We start from the raw sequence: 8,402 nt of genomic DNA, 5'->3' as shown, positions 1-8,402 counted from the left end.
TCGGAAATTTTGAGAAGTTTTGAATGGCTACCAACAGGTTCACTATGTACGAGGAAGGTTTTTTTCAACCTTCAATAGCTCACAAAAACACCATACAAGCGAAAGGCGGGTACTGAGCAGGTGGGGCAATTGCGCGTCCTCCGCACCACACGCTCAAGTCATTTCTGACCTTCAGTTGTTAGTTTAAGTCAGGGCCGCAGCCAGGAATTAAGGCTAGGGGGGGGGGTTTAAGGTTCAACTAATACAGGAGGGGTGTGTGGGGGTATGGAATACCCACCAGGATAAGCGGTAGGTGCGAGATTAGTAAATTGCGGAATTTTAAGATAAATGGTTGAAAATGTTGAGTTTTACGGCTTTCTGAGGGATATTTTATCAATCCTTACACTATTCTATTAGTAATATCAATCCAATCAAGTAAAATGGATTAAAATTAAAAATTTCTCTGAGCCCTGGGGGGGGGTTTTATCCCCCAAAACCCCGTCGCTGCACCACTGGTTTAAGTTTACTAGCAATCTCATTAACTACACTGTCTGAATTGATTCTCCCGCCAAGGGTGTACTGCGGAGCGACCGCCAGGAAGCTCGCCGAATGGCTTCAGCATTGACATGTCTCGACCTTTATGCCGATAATAGAGAATTTTTAATGCACTGTGGCTTAAGGCTAAACCGTAAAGCATTACGCCCAATCCCATTCAAAACAAAAGGAGAGACATGCTGACTTCTGGAAGTGTTCTGATCCATGGCAACGCCCGTCATATCAGTGCTGATGCAGCCCAACTGCTCCTTGAGCAATTTCAATGGGATGTTCTCCATCAATCACCGTGCGATGCCAACCAAGTGCCGTGTGAATTCCGTCTTTACCCTGAAATGGAGATGTGTCCAGATGGCAAGTGTATTCAAACGGGCGATGAGCTTCAAGACAAAGGCAAAACTCATTGAAAGCCATTGGCGGCATAATTCCATGATTAAGGTATAGTAAAGCTTGTCTAGAGGCACGACCAATTCCTCAATCGCCGAGGCTATTATGTCGTAAGGACGCCACAAGTGCGTTCAACATTTAGAAATGAAATAATTTTTAATCGATCACTTCGTCTTCTGATCATGGCCCATCGGAGGTTGAAAAAAAGCGGCCCTCGTAGTTAAAAACCTTTAGTATCGTCTTTCAAACCCCCCCCCCCTGGTTTTGAACCACCCTGAGCGAAATTCCTGGCTACCCCACAGCGAGCACCCTTTGGAAAATAAGTACAAACGGAGGAAACGTAGAACACTTGAAAAATAACGACAATTTCATAATTAAGAATAATGAAAATTTATCACCACACTGCTTTAATATATTTTTCTGTGGATGTGTTTTTTTCAAGCAATATTGGCATTTTTAACTAAAAACTATAAAACTCCAAACACGACTACGTTTAAAATTATAATTGACCTTTATGAGTCTCCTTAACGAGACGATGCTTAATTTTTTCTCTCATCAGTCCACCGAGATGAAATAAGAGAAAGGACCTATCCTTTCTCCATTTGCATTCCGACCAGGTGCGCTGAAGAAATATTCGGAAATTTTGAGAATTTCTGAATGGCTATCAACAGATTTACTTTATATATAATAAAAGAAAGAAAGGAGAACGTTTTCCGATACTTAAAAAAGACTCTCGGACACCGGACAAACATCTAAAAAGGAGGGCATGTCCGGATTAACCCTATACGTTGGGATACATTTCGCTGTGCATTTTTTTCTAGTGGTAATAGGGTGGTTTCCTATTATTTTTTTATTGCCTATATCTAAAGATTATTACTCCTGGACTACGCATTTCACGCTCTAAGATTTTCGAATGACGATATCTGTTTTTCGAGATTTAAGGGCCTTTGCACACTAGGCCACCAAAGTGGCGCCACCATGGAAGCGCCACCACGAAAGGCATTGAGGTATATGTACAACAGCACACTGGGCCACTTTGGTGGCTTGGTCGCGCTCCTGGAAGCGCGGCCAAAATTGCGGTGGCCAGAGCCCCCGACTTTGCTCGCCACCACGGACGCGCCACCAGCCGAAAAGCATTGAATCATATGGAGCACTGCACACTAGAGCTACTTTGTGGCGACACCAGTAGTTTTGTATTTTATGTTTTCTCCAGTGTAACTTATGATCATGGCGAGGCTTGACGTGGAGCGTTTTATCCTAGTAGTGCAAACCATGCCAGCGTTGTAGAACATGAGTAGTGAAGTGTACTCGGACAAAGATGAAAAGCGAATTGTGAGTGATTTCTTTGGGTAAGGACGCATTACATGACTTGACAGGGCGAATGCTTCATCGGCAACAATCAAGTATGGTAACGGTGAAGTAGTATCACCAATTGGTCTTGCTACGGGTAAATTTAACGTATTGCTGTTCAAAGCTGCATTCAAGGTACTATCTTTGAAAATAGTGCTGTCGCTTTCTTTTCCAAAGCCCCCGACATCGATGAAAGTAAGCAAGTAGTTTGCATCGCACAATGCAAGCAGCACAATTGAACAATAATGTTTACAATTATAGTACATCGAGCCACTATTCCACGGTTTGGTAAGTCGTATATGTTTTCCGTCAAGTGCACCTACAAAGTTTGAAAAATTTATGATTGAGTGAAAGTCTTCTGCAATACACTTCCACTTTTCGGTACTTCAGGAATCATTCGTTCTTCATTGATGCCCATATTTCTGTTGTCACTTCTCTTACGATTTTTCCCACCGTTGTTTGTCCCAAGCGATAGTAAATATGTAGTTGAGTCATTGTGATCCCACTTCCCAAGTAACTGAAAAAGAATCAAAGAATTAAAATTTAAATTATTTAACGGATATACATAATTTAACCGTCTAAAGGGCGCGCGTGATATCTTTACACGACCGGGCGCGTGGCGTACTTTGTCCACAATATATGAATTTATATGATACACTCGATTTTTGTTGAAATTTATCTTTATTTCAGGAAATTAGTCCAAGCTTGTACATTTATAGGCGATACAGATATAAAGGTACATAGGTGTAGTGATGGGTTGATCATGAACGATTCGATCAAAAAGATTGAATCACTAGGTGAATCAAATGACTCATGATTCATTTCGTTAAACAAGTCGATCATCAATCACTCCGACTTCCGGTTTCATATCAATCATCTCGGTTTCCGGTTTGTTTCAAAATTTGGAACGATAGATGCTTGATCTCTTTTCCTCAGGGTAGAAATAGTTGTGAGAAAATTAAATACTATGTTATGAAGAACTGAATACTTGTGTAATCTTTTTCTTAAATGTTTTCCAGCAGTTATCAGTATTAATAACACCAATACACGTAAAAGGAAAATATTAAGATGACTCCTGTAGGAGAACGTTAAGAAGTAGAAGTTAAAGCTGGTTACATTTTATTGTGCCGTTCATAAAATTATCCTGCACATAAGATTCATGCATAGTGTGTGGTGTATTTTGTGTTATATTTTCATCAACTATAGTTAGAAATTATTTTATTAGTGTTAAGAAACTGGCAGTTTCGCCTTCCCAAATATTTTCATGACACTACTTCCTTCATTTTTGAAATCTAATTTACTCATCTAGGAATTCACAATAAAAATAGTATATGAAATGATAATATGGATAGCAATCAGCGTTACCAATGCTCTTCGCAGATGAGGCAGTATTTATTCGATTATTCAAAGTGATTTATTACATCTATTGATTGAGTCTTTTCGATCTTGATTCCTTTTGAGTCTTTTCGATCATGATTCCTTTTGAGTCTTTTCAATCATGACTCCTTTGAGTCTTTTCGATCTTGTTTCCTTTGAGTCTTTTCGATCTTGATTCATTTGAGTCTTTTCGATCATAGTGATTGAATCAATTGATTGAATCACTAAAATGTTCGACTTTGCCCATCACTACATAGGTGGATCATGACAAGTCGCGCGGCGTAATTTATACGCCACGGGTTTCTGGCTCCTCTTGCCGATCTAGAAAAATTTGCTACTATACTTTGTGCTTTAAAAAATCACGCTATAGACAGTCAAAATGATATGTAATAATACACAAGGCCATGCAAGAAAAGCAAAGCGCGAGGTACAAGGCCGGTCGCACGGCGTACTTTGTATGCCACGGGTGTCGGTTGAAACGCTTGCCAGCAACAACAAACAGCAGGTCCCTCAGGACTGCAGCAAACAACTTCTCAGAGGTTCCAGCCACTTCAGAACCAAATGGACCAGCAAAGAAGTGTACTTTCACCTCAATCAGAAAGTGATTTTTCAAATGAATCAACTTATGAATTTAACACTTTGTTTTAAAAATATACCACTGTTACTACCCATATTGTATTTAACTATTGTACTAAACTACTGGTACATTGTATTAAACTATGATTATTTTGATTGTGTATTTTTGTTTTGCTTTTTACTTACCCCAACGTTACAAGCAACTTTTGTTCTGGCGGTATACAATCTCGGAATCTGGTTGTGGTTCCTGTAATCTTTTCCTTCAATCTGAATAGTTCGTCATAGGTACCAACAGTAATTCTCGCGTATGTGTAATTTTATCCGGGTTGTTTCTGAGGTCCACATAATGAGTAAAAACACTCCTCTTGATCTTCGATCGCGTAAAAACGGGTGTATCCAGTATTTTCTCCTGTATTTTTTCCTTTTATGCCGCAATAGTAAAAAAACATCAAAGCGAACCCACAAACTTCTTCCACATTCAGCACGGTCAATAGAAAACCATGAACTGAGTAAGCGTGGTGGCTGATGAAGTGGCTCGCCACTCGAGGTTACTCGCCACCAAACGCGCTTCCAAAGCAGCGCTTCCATGGTGGCGCCACTTTGGTGGCCTAGTGTGCAAAGGCCCAAATGAAAAGTGAAAATTTTCAAGCGCGCGAAAACGCGACTGCTAAGTACGAATGCTGGGTAAAGTCCGTGTGACGTATTTCTGGTCCCAGCTGTCGCCGTGTAAGGTGAACTTGGGGCGAGGCTTTGAGCGCTGATACGACGCAGGCTGCTAGCAGGTAGCAGAGTACCCTGCTAGCAGGTAGCGCTTGGCTTAAATAAGGATTATTATTACCCTATCTAACGAAGGAAACTTTGCGACCTTAGCCAGTTTTAAAAAGTGATTATTAAGGCATGTTTCCCTGAGCTCTGTGCCTCATGCAGGCATTGGTAATCTCAGACGATGTAAAACTCCTATCTACTCGTTTAGATTCTAGGTCCCTATGACGTCACGTGGAGTGGCATCGCATGGGCGCCAATCTGGCCTTTTTCAAATGAGGTTAAAATTGACCATTGCCCATTCGTCTAAACTGGGGTTTCTAAAACCAAATAATTTGCATAATATGAATACACTAATGGTGGGTAACGAATTGCAATCAATGCATTTCGTTTTCTTTGATGAAGGGAACTACCCTATTTCAGACGTCCTTGTTGCTCGCCGAGTAGAAGACCCATACATTACACTGGCAAGGGCGTACTCAGGATCAAAACTAGGGGGAGGGTTGGGCGGGCAAGCTGAGGTCGTTCAAGTCATCACAGTTTAGCACAGAAAATTTAATGAAACCAAAATTTTGATAAAATTATGACAGCAAATTGTTAGTTTTTATTATCATTTGATTGGATTAAAAAAATTTTTTATTTCTGTTATCTATCTTAAACTTATATCATTTTTCTTCAAAAGAAAATTTATTCAAAACTTTCGCTTTGAACTAAATTTATTTTCGCTTCTAGGGGGAGGGGCAGCTGCCACCTCCTGTCTCCCACTGGGTACGCCTATGTGCACTGGGGAAAATATTTTATTATTATTACTTATTATAACTTATTTTCTGTTGATTTCAATTATTGAGTTGCGTTAGGGCAAAATAGGCGTGCTGATTTGAAAACGGTAGTTAGTTTTCTACTACCACGTAAAATTTTTTCACTCCACATTGTGTGATTGTGACCACTCCTTGCTGGATTGATCATCGATCGAAGGAGTATCGTTGCTCTCCAATTCGCTGACATTAACGTTATCCGACTGTTGCCGGGTTACTGAAGCCGTAGGAGACCAGTGATAGGCGCAGCAGATACTATAGTTACACGCAGGCACGCAGTCCAAAATAGGGTGGTTTCCTATTATATTTTGATAGCCTAAATCGAAAGATTATTACTCCTGGAGTACGTATTTCACGCTTTTAGATTTTTAAATGACGATATCTATTTTTCGCGATTAAATTAAAAGTGAAAATTTTCAAGCGCGCGAAAACGCGACGGCTAAGTATGAATGCCGGGAAAACCCCGTGTGAAGTCGTTCTGGTTTCCGCTGTCGCAGTGTGAGGTGACCTGGGGAGAGGCTTTGAGCGCTGATACGACGCAGGCTGCTAGCAGGTAGCAGAGTACCCTGCTATCAGGTAGCGCTTGGCTTAAATAAGGATTATTAATAACCTATCAAACGAAGGAAACTTTCCGACCTTAGGCAGTTTTAATAGGTGATTATTAAGACATATTTCCCTGAGCTCTGTGCCCCATGCATGCATTGGTAATCTCAGACGATGTAAAACTCCTATTTACTCGCATAGAAACTAGGTCCCCGTGACGTCACGTGGAGTGGCATCGCATGGGCGCCAATCTGGACTTTTTCAAATGCGGTTAAAATTGACCATTGCCATTCGTATAAACTGGGATTTCTAAAACCAAATAATCAAAAATAATTTGTGTATCATGAATACACTACTGGTGGGTAACTAATCTCAATCAATGACTTTCGTTTTCTTTGACGAAGGAAACTACCCTATTTGCTTCGTAAGAGAGCTTTGGTGTTGCGCGGGTTGCTTATATAGGTATTATTTTTTTTAGTCAATTCACATGTATCTGAGCCTTTGTATAGATTATGTCATTCTGATATGGATAGCATATAAGGTTATTTCTTTATATTCCTTCATTTACAAATTCTTTATGACGTTTGAGACAGAAAAGGGGTATCAAAATGATGTCGGGTGGTTCTCGCGCCCCGTGACCCACAATACACGGGGTTGGCACTCTAGAACTTAGCGTGATATGCGTGGAAGTCCGTTTGAGAGACCGGATTTTACCCTAAATCTTTTGTGCATTGGACTCGATTACTTGTTATTTGCGGCAGTGGCGCTGCGAGGGGTGTTTTGGGGGATAAACCCCCCCCCCCCAGAGCACAGAAATTTTTAAAAGTTTAATCCATTTTACTTAATTGGATTAATATTGCTTACAGAATATTGTAAATATTAATAAACCATCCCTCCGAAAGCCGTAAAACCATAGAGTAAGTATATACTTACTTAAAACTCACCTTTTTGAACCCTTTATCTTGAAAAGTTTCTGAAGGTGTGCCCCTCCACCTTCTACTTACCCTGGCGGGTATTCCACACCCCCAGACACCCCTGAATTGATTATGCCTAAAACCCCCCCCCCCCCCCCCCAGCCTTAATTCCTTTGGTGCCTTTAAGGAATGTACCCTTTTCTGACCATTTTACGCTCACGTCTTTGCACGGCAGCCGCAATAATCCTAACGGTCCCCTCCCCCCCCCCGCCCCCCCCAAAGCCCCTTGTCCTCGTCGGCTACCCCATTATGCACCCAGATTTGTTATTTTACTCTGAACATGTGGACATTTTTCCATTCCACAAATATGGTTCTCTCAAAATATGCCGTCTAAGCGATTGGCTCGCTCATTCCCAGCCGAGTTCTCGTCATCAGTCTCCCTTGAGTGTTCCTCGTCGAAGTTCGTGCCGAAGGAAATTCACCGTGTTATTGCCAAGTTATAGATACAACGAATCTGACTCGTCAAGGTTTACATAATATGCTCTTGGCAAATAGAGGGGTAGAATGAGGCAGATGAAATCATTCGAAACAGAGTTTTTACACAAAAAACGTATTTTTGAAAGAGACGAGAAATTTAAAACTTTGCTTGCGGCCTTGATTCGAAACATGTTTTTTAACCAATATTTTCTGTGGAATTAGTGATCCGGAATGAATAATTGATTTATGTTGAATAAAATTTGGTTTAAACAGCCAATAAAGATTTTTGCGTCCGTGTTAAAAATCTCTCAAATATCTTTGATTTGGTAAAAAATTATTAATTGGCAATCCTAACAGGATGTAAAATCCTTTTCAAGGAATTCTGGTAGACCTAATTAATTACCCGCTTCTCAGGAATTTTGAGAGCTGTATCCAATGGACTTCAAGTAAATGTTACGGTTTTCTCCGCTTAATACCTAAAAACGGCTAAAATAAATGTTAACCTTTTTCCATGATATCACACGCCACTAACTGTTCACAAAGTTTTAATACATGGAGCGGGAATAGTAAAACGTCATTCTTCCTATTGGACAGCTTTCCAAAGAGGCATTGGAAGCCTGTCACAAGGATATGAGAAGATATCGAGAAAAACATACCAATAAAAGTGTCT

This window comes from Ischnura elegans, chromosome 10 (genome assembly GCF_921293095.1).
Source record: "Ischnura elegans chromosome 10, ioIscEleg1.1, whole genome shotgun sequence".
In the NCBI taxonomy this organism is placed as follows: domain Eukaryota; kingdom Metazoa; phylum Arthropoda; class Insecta; order Odonata; family Coenagrionidae; genus Ischnura; species Ischnura elegans.
The sequence above is the reverse complement of the archived record's forward strand: the minus strand, read 5'-3'. Positions refer to the sequence as shown.